Source organism: Dysidea avara, chromosome 2 (genome assembly GCF_963678975.1).
Source record: "Dysidea avara chromosome 2, odDysAvar1.4, whole genome shotgun sequence".
NCBI classification, from domain to species: domain Eukaryota; kingdom Metazoa; phylum Porifera; class Demospongiae; order Dictyoceratida; family Dysideidae; genus Dysidea; species Dysidea avara.
Window position 1 is genome coordinate 43,571,903 of NC_089273.1, and position 20,704 is coordinate 43,592,606.

Here is a 20,704-nt window from a genome sequence, read left to right on the forward strand (position 1 = left end):
TTTAGAAAATGACCGAGGTGAGACGGATATTGTGCAGATGACAATTGACACAGGTGATGCCCCACCTCAACGCCAACGTGTTCGACGTATCCCTGTCGCTGCCCATCAAGAAGTTGCCAAACTGCTGGATTCAATGCAGAAATCAGCACTAATCCAGCCATCTAGTAGTCCCTGGGCAAGCCCAGTTGTCTTGGTGAAGAAAAAGGATGGAACACTGCGTTTCTGCGTAGATTATCGCAGATTAAACTCAGTTACCAAAGCCGATTCATTTCCTCTGCCCAGAATCGATGATATCTTAGATCAACTTGGCCAGTCTAAATGTTTCACTACCCTTGATCTTAAGTCAGGATATTGGCAGGTGCAAATTCATCCCAATTCATGTGACAAGACAGCATTCATCACTCACGACGGGCTGTATGAATTTCGTGTGATGCCCTTTGGGCTGATGAATGCACCTGCGTTATTCCAAAGATTGATGCAACGTGTCTTTGCTGACTTGATGACAGAGGAGGAAAGGTTTATCGCAGTCTATCTGGATGATGTACTGATATTTTCCCCAACTCTTGAGGACCACAAGGTACACCTTTGTAAAGTTCTAGATCGGCTACATGCAGTTGGCCTCAAGCTCAACCCAAGTAAGTGCCATTTTGTATGTGATTCGGTTCATTACTTGGGACATGTCATTACACCTGATGGGTTAAAACCAACATCTAGTCACATAACTGCCATACAGGAATTTCCAGTGCCTAAGGATATCAAAGCACTTCGATAGTTTTTAGGTCTGGCTTCTTTTTACAGAAGATTTATTCCAAATTTTGCAAGGATAGCTGACCCCCTACACAAATTAACTAGGAAGAATGTTCCATTTGAATGGTCTTCACCCTGTCAGACATCCTTTGATGTGTTAAAGAGCAAACTGGTGGTGTCCCCTGTTTTGGCATACCCTGACTTTAGCATGGACTTCTGCATTGAGACAGATGCTAGTGCTCAGGGCCTTGGGGCAATATTGTCGCAAACTCAGAATGATGGTGCTCGACACCCAGTGGCTTATGCCAGCCGTGCCTTATCTCCCTCAGAGAGGAACTATGCAATCACAGATTTGGAAACCCTGGCTGTGGTCTGGGCAATCAGTCACTTTCACCATTATCTTTATGGTCATCATGTCACAGTACTCACAGACCACTCAGCAGTCAAGGCAGTCTTAGAGAATCCTAGTAAGAATGGACAACATGCGAGATGGTGGCACAAAGTGTATGCAAGTGGATTACGCAGTATACAGATCATTCACCGTGCTGGAAAAGAAAACCTTCATGCTGATGCTTTGTCTAGACAGCCACACCTACCCTCTTCTACATCAGTGAAGCCAGAAGATGACCAACAAGTGTATAGTATTACTAGTGTAACTGACACACCAGTTACCATTAGTAGCTTGCTTGAATCTAACTCTAAGGACTTGGGTGTTTTTGATGGATTGCAGTGGAGCAGTGTAAAGATCGAGATATTAACATGGTAATTGCTTACTTGGCAGATAGTACCTTACCCACAACAGACTCCCTTGCTCGCAAAGTGATGGTTCAAGTTTCCTCCATGACTATGGAAAAAGGTATTCTGTATTACGTTGACACAAAACAGAAATGTAAGCGGATTGTTGTACCCCAACACTTACGGGATACAATTATGGCTGAGTACCATGGTGGTGTAATGGCTGGGCACTTCTCAGGAGTCAGACTGTACAAAACACTTGTCAAGCAATGGTACTGGGAGGGCATGTACACTGATTGTGTAGCTCATTGCAAGGTCTGCCCACAGTGTGCGGTTACACAAGGTACAGGCAGAAAAGTGGTTCCTCCTCTTAAGCCAATCCCAGTCAGTCGTATATTCCAAATTGTGGGTGTGGATATCATGGAGCTGCCAAAAACTAGCAATGGTAACCGCTATGTAGTTGTTTTCCAAGATTTCTTTTCTAAGTGGCCAATGGTATTTCCTGTTGCAGATCAAAAGGCAATTACCCTGGCCAAACTGTTAGTACAAGAGGTGGTGCCATTCATGGGAGTGCCAGAGGCCCTATTATCAGACAGGGGCACAAATCTCTTGTCCCACTTAATGATGGATGTCTGTGCTTTGCTAGGTATCCAAAAAATGAATACAACAGCTTATCACCCGCAGTGTAATGGCCTCGTTGAGAGATTTAACCGCACATTGAAAGCAATGCTATGCAAACAAGCAGTCACATATGGTGCACAGTGGGACAAATTCCTCCCAGGTGTGTTGTGGGCATATAGAAATACCCCTCACGACACCACCGGGGAGAAGCCATCTTTCTTTCTATTTGGTGTTGATTGCCGTACTCCAACTGAGGCAGCATTACTTCCACCAACCAGTTCAGATCCTATTAGCGACTTTGCCGACTACAGACAGGAACTAGTCCACACTCTTTCCTCAGCTAGACTGGAAGCAGCTACAAATCTTAGCAATGCTCAACAATGATACAAGAGCCAACATGACAAGAATGTTCACACCATTGACCTTAAGATTGGCGATTGGGTTTTAGTGTACTTTCCGAAAGAGGACTCTGGAAAGAATCGCAAGTTATCTCACCCATGGCATGGGCCTTACCGTGTAATTGAGAAACGAGATCCTGATGTTACTTTATGCAAAGTGTACTTTCCTGAGCATGGCAACATCCAAGTGCACCAGCAGCGTATTCAACTGTGCCCTTTTCAATTTCCAGCAGGATATTATTGGTACGGTGCAAAGGCTGTAGGGCCTGGACATCCCCCAAAATGGGTTGATCAGATGTTAGGAGCACATGGACCATCCCATGATATGGTACAAATGGTGGACCCCTTAACTGAGACACTAGATGAGACAAACCATGCAAGTGATATTGCAGGTAATGAAGATATGTCAACTGTAATAGTTCAGGATGATGGGTCAGGTTATGAAGATGATGATGGGGTGCAGCAGCATGAGCTAGTTAACACTTTAAATACAACAGACCAAACTACACCAATAGGTGTTCAACCAGAATGGACCTGGACCAGGACCAGAACCATTCTCCCTCCCCTGAGATACAGAACATGAAACGCTTGAGGACAAGCTTCGTTCACAGGGCGGGTGATGTAACAGTAACAAACACTATTGTTAGTATTATACATTATATAAATACAGTATGTTGTTGTACGCATGCGCGTGTGTTGAGTGTGTGCTTTTATAAGAAGGTTTGGTCTGTTCCTCGTGGTGAATACAAACGTCGTGGACGTTTCAGTCGACATAAGATACCGGTCGACATTCGATCTCGCATTAGATCACTTACGCTATATAGAAAATGTTATCAATAAAGTAAAGCTCAAACCTTTCTTCAGGTTAGCTTTTCCACAGTATTGTCACAGTGATTTCTTGTGAGTAGTTGTGACCAATCCGTAAGCTGGTGGTGGCTGAAAAACTTCCACAGAATAATTCATGGCGCGGACGGAATGTTCAAACGAAAATGAAATCAACAGTAACATATTCACTTCCGTGAGGAAGAATTCGAAGAAAATATAGGCGTCACTACCAGGCACATCAGGAAGTTCAAAGTTTAGATATGTATACACGTATGTAGCTGGATGTCTTGAAACACACACGCATATTTTGCAAACGCTAAGTATATAAAGTGAGGAGTATTACATATAAACACGGGTACCGCAGCTATTAGTATAAACAGCTAGCTAACTACTGCAAGTTCATTATCAGGTAGTTGAAACTAGTTCTAGCTACCAAGTGGACTATAGCTACAAAGCTATACCCAGGTGAGTGAGTGCTGTAGCTACAGTACATATACAATGTGGAGGCATGCAGTAGAGCTTGCATTAGTGGTGTAAGATGGCTATAATGTCTGTGAAGCTCCAAGGGTGATAGCTATCAACATCAATATTCTCTGTTACGTATGGACTGTACGTAGTTATCGTGTTTTTGCACACTGTAGCTAAAATGCAAAGTGTTCAAGTTTCTTTCATGGCCATTGTCTTGCTATGTCTGTTGGAGCAGGAGGTTTATTGTCAAATACCAACAGCATGCAGTGATGTTAGAAGTCTAGAGAGCTTGGAGTGTTGTCCGACTACAGGTGATGGTGTGTGTGGCCAGGATTCCGGTAGGGGACAGTGCATCGATTTGAATTTGCCTGGATATGACAGAAATAGTGCTGATGTCCGTCGCAATTGGCCTCACTACTTCACCAAGGTTAGTAAGCACATGATCCTATCATCCCACTTTAGCTATGAGTCTACCAGTTAACAATAGCGCAACTACAGTATTTAAGTACGTAACTCTACCATTACAATTACTCTTCCTTTGAATCACAGGTCTGTCAGTGCAATGGAAATTATGCGGGATATGACTGTAGTCGGTGCAAGTTTGGTCACTATGGACCTGATTGCTCTCAGTCACAAGTTCTTCACCGACCACCTACACTAATAATGACTGGGCTGCATTCATTGATACTATTCTTAAGACACGTACATTTGACTCAGGGTACATGGTTGTATTAAAAGAGGCAGTTCCAGGAACCACAAATCTCCCCATGACACACATATCACTTTATAATTTGTTTGTGTGGCTGCATCACTTTGCTGCAAAAGACTCTGCTACACCAGGTACTCCTAAATAAGTATGTAGTAAGCATCTATTGCATGTGTATTCAATGATATGTATGTGTTGTGATGTTTAGAAAAGCTGGTATATACTGCACATATGTTACATAAATGCAGGGGCGTAGCTAGCCTTCAGGGTTGCCCGGGAACTAGGTACAGCAGTCCTCATGCAAGCTACTTAATAAAAAGTAGCCAAATTTTATGTTCCCACATGCCCTATTTTCACAGGCCTGGTTACATATATGTATGTCATTCCATTTTAGATATAACTAATCGTTTGGATTATGCTCATTTCGCACCTGGATTTACAACTTGGCACAGGTACTTTCAGCTGTGGTTTGAGTGGGAAATACAGTACATGTTGAAGAGCATGGGACACGTAGACTATCACACTTTCAGACTACCTTATTGGGACTGGCGAATTGAAACTCAAAGATCCACTGGAGTACTCGCAGAAGATGTCTTTACAGAAAAGAAGATTGGAGCAACAAGAAATGTCAGTGGTTTTCCTCGTGTATTTGGAGATATCATTGGTGATGGATGGGATACAATATGTTGGAATACATTCTTTCGGATTTGTGATCCAAATGTTAATACTGGTCCCCTTCAACGTTGTCCATTCACAGGAACTGATCCATGTAATAGCAACAATCCTGACTGGCCCACAAATCAGCAAGTGAATCGTGCCATGGCTTTTAATAGATATGATGCACCACCTTATAACATGATATCACAAAACAACTATCGAAGTTTTGTTGATGCTGATGTTAGCAATAACATACCTAAGTGTCGTAAGGACAGAATGTGTCTGTGTATACCTTCTTTTGACCCTTTCTGTACCTTCACACCAGGCCCTCAGACCAGGATGATAGCATTTACACACCAACTGCATGGAGTGGTAAGTATGATTATTGGCATTGTTTGTTGTATGTTTATTTTTCTCTTTTCTCTTTTTTGTTTCTTTTTAGGTTCATGCCATTTCTGCGCTAGGTGATGTCAGAAGCGCTGTAACTCTTCCACCTAATGAAGTAGGACAAATGGCTGATCCAGCAGCATCACCAAATGATCTTTTTTTCATTCTTCACCATGTCATGATAGATTGTATGTTTGATGAGTGGCTGGAGCGACACCATAATGCATAGTATCCTAATGATATACCAGTAACTGTTCCCACCACAGGACATCAACCTGATGACTTTATGGTTCAATTTTTCCCACTTAGTACCAACAATGATATGTTCACATGATCTCATAATTTTGGATACTCTTGTGAATTACCAAACATAAGACGTCCTAAATATAAAAAATCTTTGTAATGGCCATGGTGACAGTATCATAATTACTATATAACAGCATTAATTGTAAATTATAAGCAAATTGTATTCATTATATTATATCTTAACACATGATTCCAGACTCATAATGTAATTATAATAAGCATAATTCTTGCATTTATAGTAAAGATACATAATTATACAGATTTAGGCAATTGTAAAATTTTTTGACTCCTTGAATCTCATTGTGGGAGCCTTTAAGACAGGAACTTGAAAATGTCTCCTTGAAAGCCATAATGACATTTATAAGGAATTCAGTAAATTTATTTGTGTATATTAACTTAAGGTCTCATAGACTGTGGTGGAGATACAACAAACACTTTAATATTCACCACATTACTGAAATTGTCACTTTGATGTTTGTTGTTTGCTAATACATGCTGCTGATTATAAAATAGTTATATTGCACAACTAATTATATGAAACTATTGTTTACACAACCTTGGGAAGCAAATCCCCTTGAAGGTACAATATAAGAAACGGCAATAGATTCCAGTTTTGAGGTGGATCCATCAGAGACAGCATAATTATTATGTCATGCATTAACAGACAGAAGAAACCAAAGCAATGAAATAATTATTGTCATATTGTCCTCTCCCACTTTCTATGGGTTAATTTGAAATACTATATATACCCATAGGTCTTTTACACCACAATCAACCAACAACCGAGAAGAGTTATTGATGAACTCTTGCATCCTTCGTGGTCAGTAATTATCATGAGTAGATGGGTGTGGCATCAATAAAGACTCTGAAATACCTATTTAATAATCCATCAATAATTCTATGATTTTGATTACTAACAAGAACTTTTTCACTTTAAATTACTATATCCACACAAAACAGCCAAGCTGTGAAAAAATGGTGTTGCCTGGGTGAAAAAAGTTGTGAAATCAAAGGTGGTGGCCAAGAAATAGCTGCAATGATGGTAATGCTAATAAATTGTAACAATGCATGCAGCCATTATTAAAATTATTGCTATTTGTTGGCCACCACCTCTGATTTCATAAATTTTTCCCAGGCTTGCACCAGCTTAGTTGTTTTTGTGTGGATTTAACTTCTTTTTGTACTTTTATAAAGCTCCAAAACTAGGCTATGGCTGACTTTGAGGTTTTTTACTCACATTTCTTCTTAACTATACATACACAACAATTATTGAATAAATACATGGATTGCATGCTTCAATATTTGTAATAAATAGATAAATAAAATAAATATTGTATGCTTCAATATTAATTTTGTGCAATACTCTAATAGAGTGTACAGTTTTTGACAACTTCTAGAGAACAATGCTCTAGTCGGTAGGTCTAAAAGCTTATTTATGAGCAGATTTAAACTGGAATTTTCATTTATAAAGCAGAAATTTAGTGAAGTAATCCACCAAGATAGCTGTGGTTCAGTGGTTAAAGATGTAGGTGTTAAGTATGGAGGTCCCTGGTTCAAACACTGGTAATTTTTTTCCGACATTTTTTGTGCACCTTTTTGCCATGCGGTGACTGCTCTATAGAATCTCTATCCAGTGATTTTACACACACATGCATATTTGCTTGGCTTTTGCTTTATAACTTTTATAACTCTATTGCTTTATATAAACTATCAAAAGGCACTGCTATGATGATCAGCCTGTGTACACAGCAATTTTCAAGTTAATCCCATGCTCGGTTTATCCTGTAGTTTGATCTTTTTATGCAAATAAATGTTCATAACTCCTTGGATATTTATAGTAGTGATTCCAGAATTCCGTAAATTTTCTATATTTTTTCTCTGTGAATCTTCCATTGGAGAGTTGGCACAGTTAATTCGCTGTGGTACGAGTGATTGAACAGACAATTGCTAGGGTTCTGGGGGCAAGGAATACAATTTTGCCATTACCAAGTTTGGATGGACATAAGGTTATGATTAAAAAAGGAAAATAATGTATTGCAAACATGGGAATGTAAATTTAAGGCAACATGGTGCAGCACTGAAAAGACTGCTGCTGTTGAATAGCATCAAAAGTTGTCAGCCATCTATTAATCTATGATTTAGCATCAGAAAATCAGTAAAATATTGGTGTTATCATCTGGCAATTTCAGTATTTATATAATATTGCATATAAATACTGAAATTTCCAGATGACAACGCCATTATTTTCCTGATTGTCTGAGCATTTGATGCTATTCAAAAGCAGCAGTATTTTCACTGCTGCACCATGTTGCTTAAATTTGCATTCCCATATTTTTGCAAATACATCAATATTATTTTCCTTTTTTATCATAACATCATGTCCCTTCTTTTACAAAGTTGGTGAATGCAGTTAGTCTTCTGTAGAAAATATACCAATTACAAGATTATTTTGCAATATAGTTACCACAATGTCATGATCTCTTTGCAAGAAATGACCAGCATATGACGAAGGTGAACATTTTGTCCATATACTTCTTATGCTAAAAGTCAGTGAATTTACACCACAAGTAGCTTATCTCTTTAGTGTATCATTTTGGTAGCTGTCAAGGAGCTGCACATTAAGAGCAACACATTGATGTTGTTGCTGCTTCTAAAAACCAGGTGCTAGTTATATAGCTGGAAATATATTTTAATCAAGGATTCTGTTTTGTAATGATGCAATTATGCATAGCTATTGTAATTTCGGATTTCGGATTTGGTGAAGTATTTCCTACTTCTTTAATTATGTTGCTATGTATTTGCTAAGGAAGCGCATTTCAAGCAAACCACTTTCAACAACTTATACACACAGAAGAATCTTCACAGCTGTTTTATAGTTAATCTCTATAGTGTTTTTCCCCCACAAATTCTCTCTACAATACCTCAAGGTTATGTGACCATATCTTTCACACTGTAACAATGAATTCGTATACTGTTGAAATAAAGACAGGTTACAGATCTATAGCCTGCGGCTGTCCACTGGCAATTTAAAAATTGCCTTCAGTAATTAAAATTTGGAAGAGCCAAGTGTATACGAAAAACTTTTCATCCACACTGTCTATAATGTTTCCTCATTGAATGATGGTGCATTGTACTGAAAGCTGCTAGACTTTCAAAAGGTAACTCACTGATCATAGCATAACATTTTGATAACTCTGTAGTGGCTCAATATGTGGAATATATTATTACCATTTTATACCATTGTTACTAGGTAACCAAAATAACTAAGTAATCATTATCATGCTGAAAAAATAGCAACACATGCCTGACTACAGTGTCTATATAACTGTCAAAATTTCATTGAATAAAATTAGCTACCAGCCAAATGCCATGATTTATGTAGTAACAGTCAGGTAAAACCAATATAGTTTAAAGTTATTGCACAGCCAGAAATGCAGGTAGGAGTTTGGGGTAGCACAGTTATATTAGGTAACCATGTAACAAGGTAACTACCAGCCAATTGTCATGATTTAAAAAATAAACAATTAGTATAGTGGCACAACCAAAAAATCGTGCACTTTTTCATAAAACCATGAAACTTTCCGCATAAATAGTACTCCTCAATACATGTAATTTTAGATATAGTACCATTGCTGATTTGACCTTTGGTGACTTTTACGGCCATTGTTCTACAGAAAATTGATCATTTTTTGTCTTTAACTCCCTGAGGCAGTAATTAACTTGTTAAAAACATGGTACCAAACAAAAGATCTTGCTGAAAGAAACAACTTGGTTTTTATTTGAAGTCAATAGGTGATTTCATTACAAAGGTATGATCATTTTTATTAACTGCAAAATTTGATAAATTTATGCATAATTATCTGCCCACAGGTAATTCACACCCAGAGGGCAAATAAACATATCGAATTTTGCAGCTAATAAAAATGATCATAAATTTGTAATGAAATCACCTATTGACTTCAAATAAAAACCAAGTTGTTTCTGTCAGCAAGATCGTTTGTTTGGTACCATGTTTTTAACCAGTTAATGACTACCTCAGGGAGTTAAAGACAAAAATGATCAATTTTCCATACAAAAGTGGCTGTAAAGGTCACCAAAAGTCAAATCAGCGATGGTACTATATCTAAAAATACATGTATTGAGGACTACTTTTTGTGTGGAAAGTTTCATGGCTTTATGAAAAAGGGCACAATATTGCAAATTTTGGGTAATACGCCACTATACTATATCAGATAACTGAAAAAGATATATCAAGACACATGGTAGTGTGTCGTGCGGCCCAAGAAGCCCCCGTGAGTATATTAACAGGAAGAAAAAAATGCAATTTTCACACCTATGTAGCTCTGTGATCCCTTATCTGATTGGAACCAAATTTTCTAGAGAGGTGCCGGCCAGCAAGGGGAGTCTACACACCACATTTGAAGAAAATCGCTCTAGCCATTTCCGAGATACGAGCGAACAAAATTTCGTTTTAATTTCTTCGTTTTTTCTTCTTCTACTTCTTCATTTCGCACACTTCGCAAAATCCGCCATAAAACACGAATGCGTGCTCGGATCGGGATGACATTTGGCACACTTAAAGGGCTCATTAAGGCGGATCTCTGTACCAACTTTGGTAGGAATTCGATGAACATTCACGGAGTTATGACCGATTATGTGCGTAAAATAAGGTCGAAGGTCTGTCACGCCTACAGGGTAAACTCTTTGAGGAATCAGTTGAAAATTGCTATGTAAATGGAGCAACCATCGTAGGAGTGCCTTTTTGTGGTTTGAAAGGAATCGGGATAAAGACTACGGAGATATGACACAAAACCCGACCTGTGTCAAAATTACGCGATCGATTTTTATGAATAAAAATGCTATTAGTTTTCATGTCTATCAGGCAAACCGCTTAGAGCAATGAGCTAAAAATCAGTATGTAGCTGGAATAATCATCATAGAACGTACTTGCAGTAGTACAGAAGAATCGGATTACAAACCACTGAGTTATGATTCGAAAGGCAACTACGTGTAGTAAATGCGAGATAGAGATACTCTAATAGAGCAGTGACCCTAATAAAGCATTCAGCTGCTTTTATAATTTACTCAATTATATTACATTGCAAGTTATTCTGTAGGGGATTCAGCTACAAACAAGTCACCCTGTAGTCAGATCAGCCAGAAGAAGGTACCTAATAGAGAGTTCAGCTACAAAGAAACCATCATGTAGAGAGTTCAGCTCAAACAAATTGCCCTGTAGAGAGATCAGCTAGAAGAAGTTACCTTGTAGAGAGTTCAGTTACAAAGAAACCACCATGTAGAGAGTTCAGCTACAAACAAATCACCCTGTAGAGAGTTCAGTTACAAAGAAACCACTATGTAGAGAGTTCAGCTGCAAAAAAATCAATCACTCTATAGAGAGTTCAGCTAGAAGAAGTGACCTTCTAGAGAGTTCAGCTGCAAATAAATCACCCTGTAGAGAATTCAGCTACAAACAAATCACCCTGTAGAAATATCAGATAGAAGAAGTTACATTTTAGAGAGTTCAGCTACAAAGAAACCACCATGTAGAGAGTTCAGCTGCAAACAAATCACCTGTAGAGAGTTCAGCTAGAAACAAGTCACCCTGTAGAGAGTTCAGCTAGAAGAAGTTACATTGTAGAGAGTTCAGCTACAATGAAACTCCCATGTAGAGAGTTCGGCTGCAAACAAATCATCCTGTAGAGAACTCAGCTACAAACAAATATGCCCTGTAAAAAGATCAGCTATAGTACGTTCGCGTTGAGCTGAATCCTGGGTTGTTGATTAAGAAGCCATACAAGATCAAAGGCTTTAAACATAATGTTTATGACGCATTTATTCGTAAGCCCATGTTACGGGCGCGCACTTAATTGTTGTGAATATGGCGTCCAGTGCACCGTCAGCGAGTGCGGAGAGAACCCCCCTTGGAAAGAAGTTAAACAGCCAAACGAAGTATCTACTTATGAAACTATGTGAGTACTTTAAGCAAGAAGCGAAGAAATGTAAAATTTCTATCAACATCACGGAGAGAATCTAGAAGGCCACCGGTATTGTATGTAATGCCTTCTTTGCTGGGTTTTGGCATACATTACGCCATGCAGGGATTTCAAGGACATCTATTAGAATGGAGCACCGCAAGAAAGGTGGTTTATTTACGCCAAGAAAAAGGTGCAAAATGCACTTTGCACAAGCCCGCTCAATTGTAATCGTCAGGTACAAATGTTCACGAGTCCATGTTGATGCAGACAGTTTTGACCCAGATACTGTCAGACAAGATCCATTCATTGTACGGAAGGAAGGAAATCTATCGCTCTCAAAGATTTTGGCAAGTTAAATTTTGAAACCTGCAACTTTGTCACGTACTCCGTCTTAGACCAAACTTAAGAATGATGGTGTTTTCTCTGGGGGTAGAACATTGCTTTAAAGAGTGTTGAGTGATATGGGATTTAAGTACAAGACGATTAATGACAAGAGGTTAGCATTGAAATTGTTTGTGCTTTAATGTCACTACACGTATATGCAGGGCATGCTATGAGTAGCCCTGCACAGTCCATCAGCATCATAAATATTAAAGACGAACGAGGTGCAACAGAACTGAAGGAAGACCGGTTGTGTATTTGGATGAGACTTGGGTAATGAAGAACTTCTAGAGCAATTCCTCATCCAAATCAGCAGTGATAGTGAAGATGGTGATGGTGGTATTAATGAATCTTCCACTAGCAGCAACGGGTCCAAGTCTTCTTCTGGGCTTACTTCATCTGATGTAAGATTGTTTGATATTTGCAGCATTGGTGTTACAACTTGATTTTGTTCCCCAGGAGTCATCGGGTAGCTGGGATTAAACTCTGTGAAGTACATGAAAATACAGATGAAGTGTAAGTGTGTGCACTTTAATAAAAAATACCATTGCTTTATTGTGCTATATAGCAGAAGTTGAACATACCATCCCTTGTATATTAAATCAGTGCAGGAGTGTTTGGAAGTCACTACAGGTACTATCAGCCCAAATTCATACAAACAGTGTTATTTCATTTGTTGAAATTTTAGAGTTTTTTGGGAATGTAACTTCAAAAACAAAATGCTGGCTTTAAAAACTGTGTACATGTGTGGTGAAGTGATGAGAAAAGGATTAAAATGACAAATTGACTAAATGGGAACAGAAGATGATAGTCAGCTGTGGTGAATGTGAAATAAAATACATGTTGTTTGGCTCATTTGCAGGAACACCAATGCTAAATAACAGATTTTGAGCTGTTATAATTTGGTTTTTTTCTCTTTTGAGGCTGAAGAAGTTTTTTACCTGAATATAAGCAGGCCACTTATCTTCTAAATAGTGCAACAGTGGCCTCAGCTCTTCTACTTATGCAACTCTGTTTTACACACACAAAATCTGTTTTATTTTTCTTGTAAAAGTGTATTACAGCCTCTTACATAACGGATGGTGAAATCATGCGTGTTGAGGGCGGGTGTGTGACGTCTGGCTTGGCCACAAACATGTGTCAACATGACCATCAAAGGGCCGCGCTTTAGAGGCTTCCCCATTGAAAATGTATGGCGAAACTTTACAGTGTCATAACTGGAGTGTCTTACATTCGAATGAAGCGCTTTTAATATATTTTTAGCGGATCGAGAAGCGCTACGTATCGAGCAATACAGGAGGCCCATGCGATGTAGCAATCATAAGTTATTAATCGTTTTTGAGGGTTCAGCTCAACGCGAACGTACTATAGAAGAAGTTACCTTGTAGAGAGTTCAGCTACAAACAAATCACCTGTAGAGAGTTCAGCTAGAAACAAGTCACCCTGTAGAGAGATCAGCTAGAAACAAGTCACTTTGTAGAGAGTTCAGCTAGAAGAAGTCCCATTGTAGAGAATTCAGCTACAAAGAAACTACCATGTAGAGAGTTCAGCTGCAAACAAATCACCCTGTAGAAAGTTCAGCTATGAACAGATCACCCTGTAGAGAGATCAGCTAGAAACAAGTCGCCCTGTAGAGAGTTCAGCTAGAAGAAATTACCTTGTAGAGAGTTTAGCTACAAAGAAACCACCATGTAGAGAGTTCAGCTGCAAAGAAATCACCCAGTAGAAAGTTCAGCTATGAATAGATCACCCTGTTGAGAGTTCAGTTAGAAACAAGTCATCCTGTAGAGAGATCACCTAGAAGTATCACCTTGTAGAGAGTTCAGCTACAATCAAATCACCTGTAGAGAGTTCAGTTACAAACAAATCACCCTGTAGAGAGATCAGCTAGAAGAAGTCACCTTGTAGAGAGTTCAGCTACAAACACATCTCCCTGTAGAGAATTCAGCTACAAACAAATCGCCCTGTAGAGAGACCAGCTAGAAACAAGTCACCCTGTAGACAGATCACCTAGGAGAAGTTACCTTGTAGAGAATTCAGCTACAAACAAATCGCCCTGTAGAGAGACCAGCTAGAAACAAGTCATCCTGTAGAGAGATCACCTAGAAGTATCACCTTGTAGAGAGTTCAGCTACAATCAAATCACCTGTAGAGAGTTCAGTTACAAACAAATCACCCTGTAGAGAGATCAGCTAGAAGAAGTCACCTTGTAGAGAGTTCAGCTATAAAGAAACCACCATGTAGAGAATTCAGCTGCAAACAAACACCCTGTAGAGAACTCAGCTACAAACAAATTGTCCTGTAGAAAGATCAGCTAGAAGAAGTTACCTTGTAGGGTTTTCAGCTACAAACAAATCATCCTGTAGAGAGTTCAGCTATGAAAAGATCACACTGTAGAGAGTTCAGCTAGAAGAAGTCACCTTTTAGAGAGTTCAGCTACAAAGCAACCGCCATGTAGAGAGTTCAGCTACAAACACATCGCCCTGTAGAGAATTCAGCTACAAACAAATCGCCCTGTAGAGAGACCAGCTAGAAACAAGTCATCCTGTAGAGAGATCACCTAGAAGTATCACCTTGTAGAGAGTTCAGCTACAATCAAATCACCTGTAGAGAGTTCAGTTACAAACAAATCACCCTGTAGAGAGATCAGCTAGAAGAAGTCACCTTGTAGAGAGTTCAGCTATAAAGAAACCACCATGTAGAGAATTCAGCTGCAAACAAACACCCTGTAGAGAACTCAGCTACAAACAAATCGTCCTGTAGAAAGATCAGCTAGAAGAAGTTACCTTGTAGGGTTTTCAGCTACAAACAAATCATCCTGTAGAGAGTTCAGCTATGAAAAGATCACGCTGTAGAGAGTTCAGCTAGAAGAAGTCACCTTTTAGAGAGTTCAGCTACAAAGCAACCGCCATGTAGAGAGTTCAGCTACAAACACATCGCCCTGTAGAGAATTCAGCTACAAACAAATTGCCCTGTAGAGAGACCAGCTAGAAACAAGTCACCCTGTAGACAGATCACCTAGGAGAAGTTACCTTGTAGAGAGTTCAGCTGCAAACAAATCACCCTGCAGAGAATTCAACTACAAACAGATAACCCTGCAGAAAGTTCAGCTAGGGTCAAATCACCCTGTAGAGAGAATCCTGTAAAGTGTTCATCTACATACAAGCAGATCACCCAGTAGAGAGATCAGCTGCAAATTATCCTGTGGGGATTAGTTGACATGTAATAAATATATGCTCTCTTTTTATATTATGAACTCTTGATATATGCATTATATATATAATTTGTACATTTACTGATAAAATCAGAATGAGTTAAAGTGTTTATAAAATCTGCTTCATCTTTTTCTTTTTCCTGTGGTAAAGAAAAATATATAGGTTAAAAAGCCCCAAAGCTGGCCATAGGCCGGCTTTGGGGTATACAAATACAAAAAGAAGTCAAAAACAACCAAGCTGTAAAAAAAGGAGTGCAGCCCTTGAAAAGGCTATGGTGAAAATAGATGTGAAATTCAAGGTGGCGGCCAAGAAATGGCTGTGATGGTAGGTTAATGGTAAAAATTTTAATAACGACAATTCAGGTGAATTTTGTGCCAATTGACCAAGCTGCACCAAATTCACCTGAATTGTTGTTATTAAAATTTTTACCATTAACCTACCATCACAGCCATTTCTTGGCCGCCACCTTGGATTTCACATCTTTTTTCACCATAGCCTTTTCAAGGGCCGCACTCCTTTTTTTACAGCTTGGCTGTTTTTGATTAGATATATATATTTCAAAGTTAATGCTACAGTGGGAGAAGTACGAGTTTGGGACAGCATTTTTATATTACGTAACCATGTAACAAGGTAACTACCAGCCAAATGTCATGATTTATATAGTAACTCTGAAATTCCACAGTGGGAGCAGCACAAGTTTGGGGAAGCATAGCTATTTTAGGTAACCATGTAACAAGGTAACTACCAGCCTAATGTCTTGATTTATATAGTAACTGTCAGGTAGTGTTGGGTAAGTTACTTTTTAAAAGTAACTAGTTACATATCAAGACTCACGGTAGTGAGTCGCGCGGCCAGTAAAGCAGAAACGCGCGCCGCAGACAATAAATGACGCGACCACTACGTGTGGATTTTACAAGAACGAACGTTGTCAAATTCGGCCTTCCTGTAATCCACCTGTCACTTACGCTATCCCTCTGAAACTCTGGAGTTGAACTCATCGTGTCACTAGTAACTACCACACAAGCAGTGAAGCAAATCCATGCCGATTGTTTCGTGATCGAGGTTGCCGACATCAAAGGTGAAGTTTAATTTTTTTTTTTTTATCGCATGCGGTTAGACGCAACCGCAGGTGTATGCCTTGCGTTCCTTTGTGCATTCCGAACATTGATCGCCCTGTTATCGCTTCAGTATTCACTCAATCACCTCAAGATTCACATCATCGATTTCACCATACATGATTACCCTACAGTCGTGATTTCAGCACCAAACGAAGTTTCAGTCGTCCTCAGTCGACCTAGAGGCCAAATACAAATCCCAGATTGTTGTTTTCCGCAATACTCGCTTTGCATGTAGGGCAATGTGTCTTTAAACTGTTCTAAAAGTTTCGTTCAGATTGAAACATTTGTTTTCGAGAATGGCTAGTTTGAAATTTGAATTTAGTCGCCCCCACGTCATTTACTCTCTAAGAATTTTACTCGGAATTTAAAGTATGACGCAGAGCACAACTGCGGTCACTGGGTATTGATGAACTGGCGCTCTATGTAGTTAATCAGTACATATAGCCACCAAGAAGTGTGCTGCCATAGCCGATTATAGTCCATAGATATAATCTATGGTGCTGCATACCATCCTTCGTTTTGAAATTAGTCGCCCCCACATAATTTGTCCTCTAAGGGCGCGGCTTAAAGAATGACACAAGAGTACAACTGCGGTTACCAGTTGTTGACACAAGCTGTGAGTAATTAGCACATGTAGCTAGCTTAAAAGGAAGTGTGCAAAATCGCCTAATACAATTGTCACCATGCATTATTGCATTTTATAGCACCCCCACACAAAATTACACATGTAACTACAACATACACACTGTTAAAAATGAAGTGCTATGGTAGCACCTCTAGGTGCTATTTTTTGACCGGAGCAGTCAAAATTTAGCACTTTTAGGTGCTACCATAGCATTTTTAGGTGCTATCATAGCACTTCATTTTTAACAGTGCAGAGGAGACACATAAATACCAAACACTTTTCACAACAATAATGTAAGAATTGTACAATAATGACTGTAATATAACTGCTATGCAAATGTTTTCCAGTGGCCCGCCATGGTAGCAAGTCTCACATGACGGCATGTATATTCATCCAAGGGAGTAACGAGTAAGTATGATGACAACAAGTTGGTATGACTTCATTTGTAGAATCTAGATGAGTGGGTGTGGCTCCAGCATGTCTAAACGGTTAACAATCATTCCTGTTATAAATACGTGCTAGAGTTGCAATATAATAGTATAGTATTTAAATGCAATAATACATAGTCTCCATTGCATCACTATCAAACGACACTAAGTGGAGGATATTGTTGCATCTCTAGTATGCACACTCTATCAGTACAACCTGTCTTAATGGCCACTAGTATAGAAAGACAACCACTCTTGAAAAGCCAATTCCAATTGAGAATTTATATACTGTTACCTGCTGAATGAGTGAAGGTGGCAATAAACAAGTTCCACCGTAATTTATACACGTGATCTGATCCTGTATATTCTGTCAGTGGATGAGATCCACTTGGCCAGGACAAAATGTGACTCAAGTGCCCTGGATGATCCATACTCAACCAACTTATGACCCAGTGGCACAATGGAACTGACTATTTATAGAGAATACAATTATATTTATTTCTAAGATGTGTGGATGTGTGGACACATTACAACACATTACATGTACATACAAGACATGCTACGTACTGTTTTAGAATTTCAAGTCACCACATTATACACGTACCAGTCAACAATGCTTCATAGTGCCCATCAGTAAACCTGAAGAAAAGTTACGAAAAATAAAAATTCACATAAGTACAATGAAACCTCATTAATATGGCAGGCTGTGGGACCAAAAAATTTGGCCTGAATAACAAGGTGGCCTTATTAATGAGGTCATAAGTAATGCTTAGCTATATTTGGGACCTAATAGAGGTGGCCAATATAATAAGGTGGTCTTATTAAAGAGGTGGCCACTAAGTGAGGTTTCACTGTACATATAGTTCACAATATTGCGAACAATATTAATGGTTAACAATATACACTGAAACCTGCAGGTCAGGAAGATTGCTCTCTACACAAAATGACACATTCAGAGATTGTATTTAGATGGATGATACAGTAATGCATTGTGACTTCAATACTCGTGATGTGTCACTGCTAGGCAGCAACCATATACACGGCACTGCCACATCGCACTTGCTCGCACACACAATTTTGCTAAAGATTTTACAAATTGATAATTAAGGGGTGTGGCAACTAGCTGTTTCGCTCGCAAGACTGTGTGGCAGCTGTTTCCCTTCTGTACAAGTGGCCACCAAGACAGGTCCACTGTGGATGAAAGCCAGGCATTAGATATTTGGTATTTCATGTGTTGAAGACATTCCAGGGCTTCTGGTAGTCTCAAATCTCACCACAGTTTAACTCAGTCAGTGTTGTGGTCACCACTAAACTACTAGAATGCTGTGTTATGTTCATCTTATGCTTGGCTACTATATTGTAGAACTGAAAAGGATACTCTGAAAAATATATCCTATGGATAATGACTTCATCACTTTCTTCACCAGGAACTTATAAGGACCAATAGTGAAACTTTTTACACTTGGGGCTGACAGTCAACTGCCTATGTCTGAAGCAGTGCTTTTGGTGCTCTAACAGATTGGCTGTCCCCTTGCTACCAGCACTCACTGTCTCATATGCTGTCATACACTAAATCCATCTCTATAGCCAGTTAGAACAGCATGCTTCTTACCTTTTTTTAAGGCCGCATAATGCAGCCACCTCTTTAAAAGGCAAGGTCAGAAAATTTTGTCCCTACGGCCTGAATAATGACCAGTTTTCACTGTACTATTAGTGATTAGTGATCATGGGGGATTATTTATTAAGATACTAAGATATACAAACGCTACAACCTCTAAATATAGCAGTAAATTTTTACCCTGGTCCAATGTCTCGTAATAATCGTGACTTCGTGAGAGACTCTACTGTGACAAATACATGTTTATCATGATATGTGCTAATCGCCTTTTTACAATTAAGTTTTACAACACAAATACATGTATAGTTAAACTCACCAATTGCGACTAAATCCCTTCAACACGAAAAGACAAGTAATGAGACAACCTTGGAGACAACAGCCACACAAACCTATTCTGGTGCATTTATTTAGTAGTAATATAAATTTTAAAGGCGTTTATTTACAACAGGACATAATTACGCGCCCTTCTATTGTCTCTGTACATACTTGCCTTTTCTTTACTATTCTCATTTCATTTCACAAGATCTCTTGGCAGGGGCGTAGCTTCTTCACTTGAATTAGTCAATGCTTGAAGTAGATCGAGATACTCTAATAAAACAGTCACATTTCTACAAGTGCCATATTTTTATATTGTAAAGTCTGTAAGTAGCTAGTAATTTAAACTATACAATCCGATGCTAAGCAAAAGTTGTAACTATGCTAAATATTGATTGCTGTGTTACAGCTGTTTTGTGACTGCTCTAATAGAGTATTTTGATCGTTTCAATGCAGTACAAGATGAAAGGCAAAGCGTTGTTAAGGGTTTAATAGTTAAAATGGGTGTTAGTTGACTGCAGTTGCATGCCACTAACAGGGCCGTCCTGAGAAATTAGAGGGCACAGGGAAAAGAGTTAAAGAGGGGCCCAGGGGCAAGGAAGGGTCTAGATCAGGACTGCTCTATTAGAGTATCTCGATCTTTCTTTAAACAGGTATTCAAGTGGCCCCTTTTGGGCTGTGGTAGGGGGCAAAATACCCCAGTTACCCCCAATGTAGGCGGCCCTGGCCACTATAATTACAGTTATATTTTAACATTCTGTCACTGTAATCTGGGGTTTCTGTCAAAACCATGGAAACTCACCTACTGTTATCAACAGTACATTGCTTATTCTAACAAAAAGTATTGAAATCCCATCCAAAAACAGCTTATAGCTGTAAAAAAAGTGCGCGTCCAAGTAAAGCAGAGTTAACTGCGACAAAAAGTAATGATATCATAATGCGGCCATGTGCGAGGTGTGCAAGTTGTAAAATTAATATTAGCTAATCAGATAATACAATGTTATTGTTAAAGTGTTAATGAGAACTAGATGTTGCTAGTTTTTAAGTGTGTGAGCATCTTCATAAATGCCACATAAATTTAATTCTCAATAAAGCAATGTGTATAGATTCTCTGATAGTAATAAATAGTTTGAGTTTGGCCGCCTTTCCTGTATACAGCAATGCTACGAACAAAGG

General features: G+C 39.0%; 2 long non-coding RNA genes across 5 annotated transcripts; one reads left to right on the forward strand and one right to left on the reverse strand.

The window, feature by feature from the left end:
- The first annotated feature begins 11,611 nt into the window (after positions 1-11,611).
- LOC136247413 (uncharacterized) lies at positions 11,612-13,300 on the forward strand. Of its 4 annotated transcripts, XR_010697509.1 has the most exons (7): positions 11,614-11,897; positions 11,952-12,018; positions 12,064-12,324; positions 12,374-12,613; positions 12,669-12,725; positions 12,778-12,842; positions 12,898-13,300. It is a non-coding gene; the product is annotated as an uncharacterized lncRNA (long non-coding RNA). The 4 variants fall into 4 exon arrangements; XR_010697508.1 differs by having other exon boundaries at positions 11,612-12,018; positions 12,390-12,613; XR_010697506.1 differs by having other exon boundaries at positions 11,614-12,018.
- A 4,123-nt stretch (positions 13,301-17,423) lies between these two features.
- Positions 17,424-20,060, reverse strand: LOC136247415 (uncharacterized). The gene is made up of 3 exons (XR_010697510.1): positions 19,530-20,060; positions 18,163-18,234; positions 17,424-17,648 (listed from the first exon to the last, which is right to left on the reverse strand). It is a non-coding gene; the product is annotated as an uncharacterized lncRNA (long non-coding RNA).
- Between the last annotated feature and the right edge of the window lie 644 nt (positions 20,061-20,704).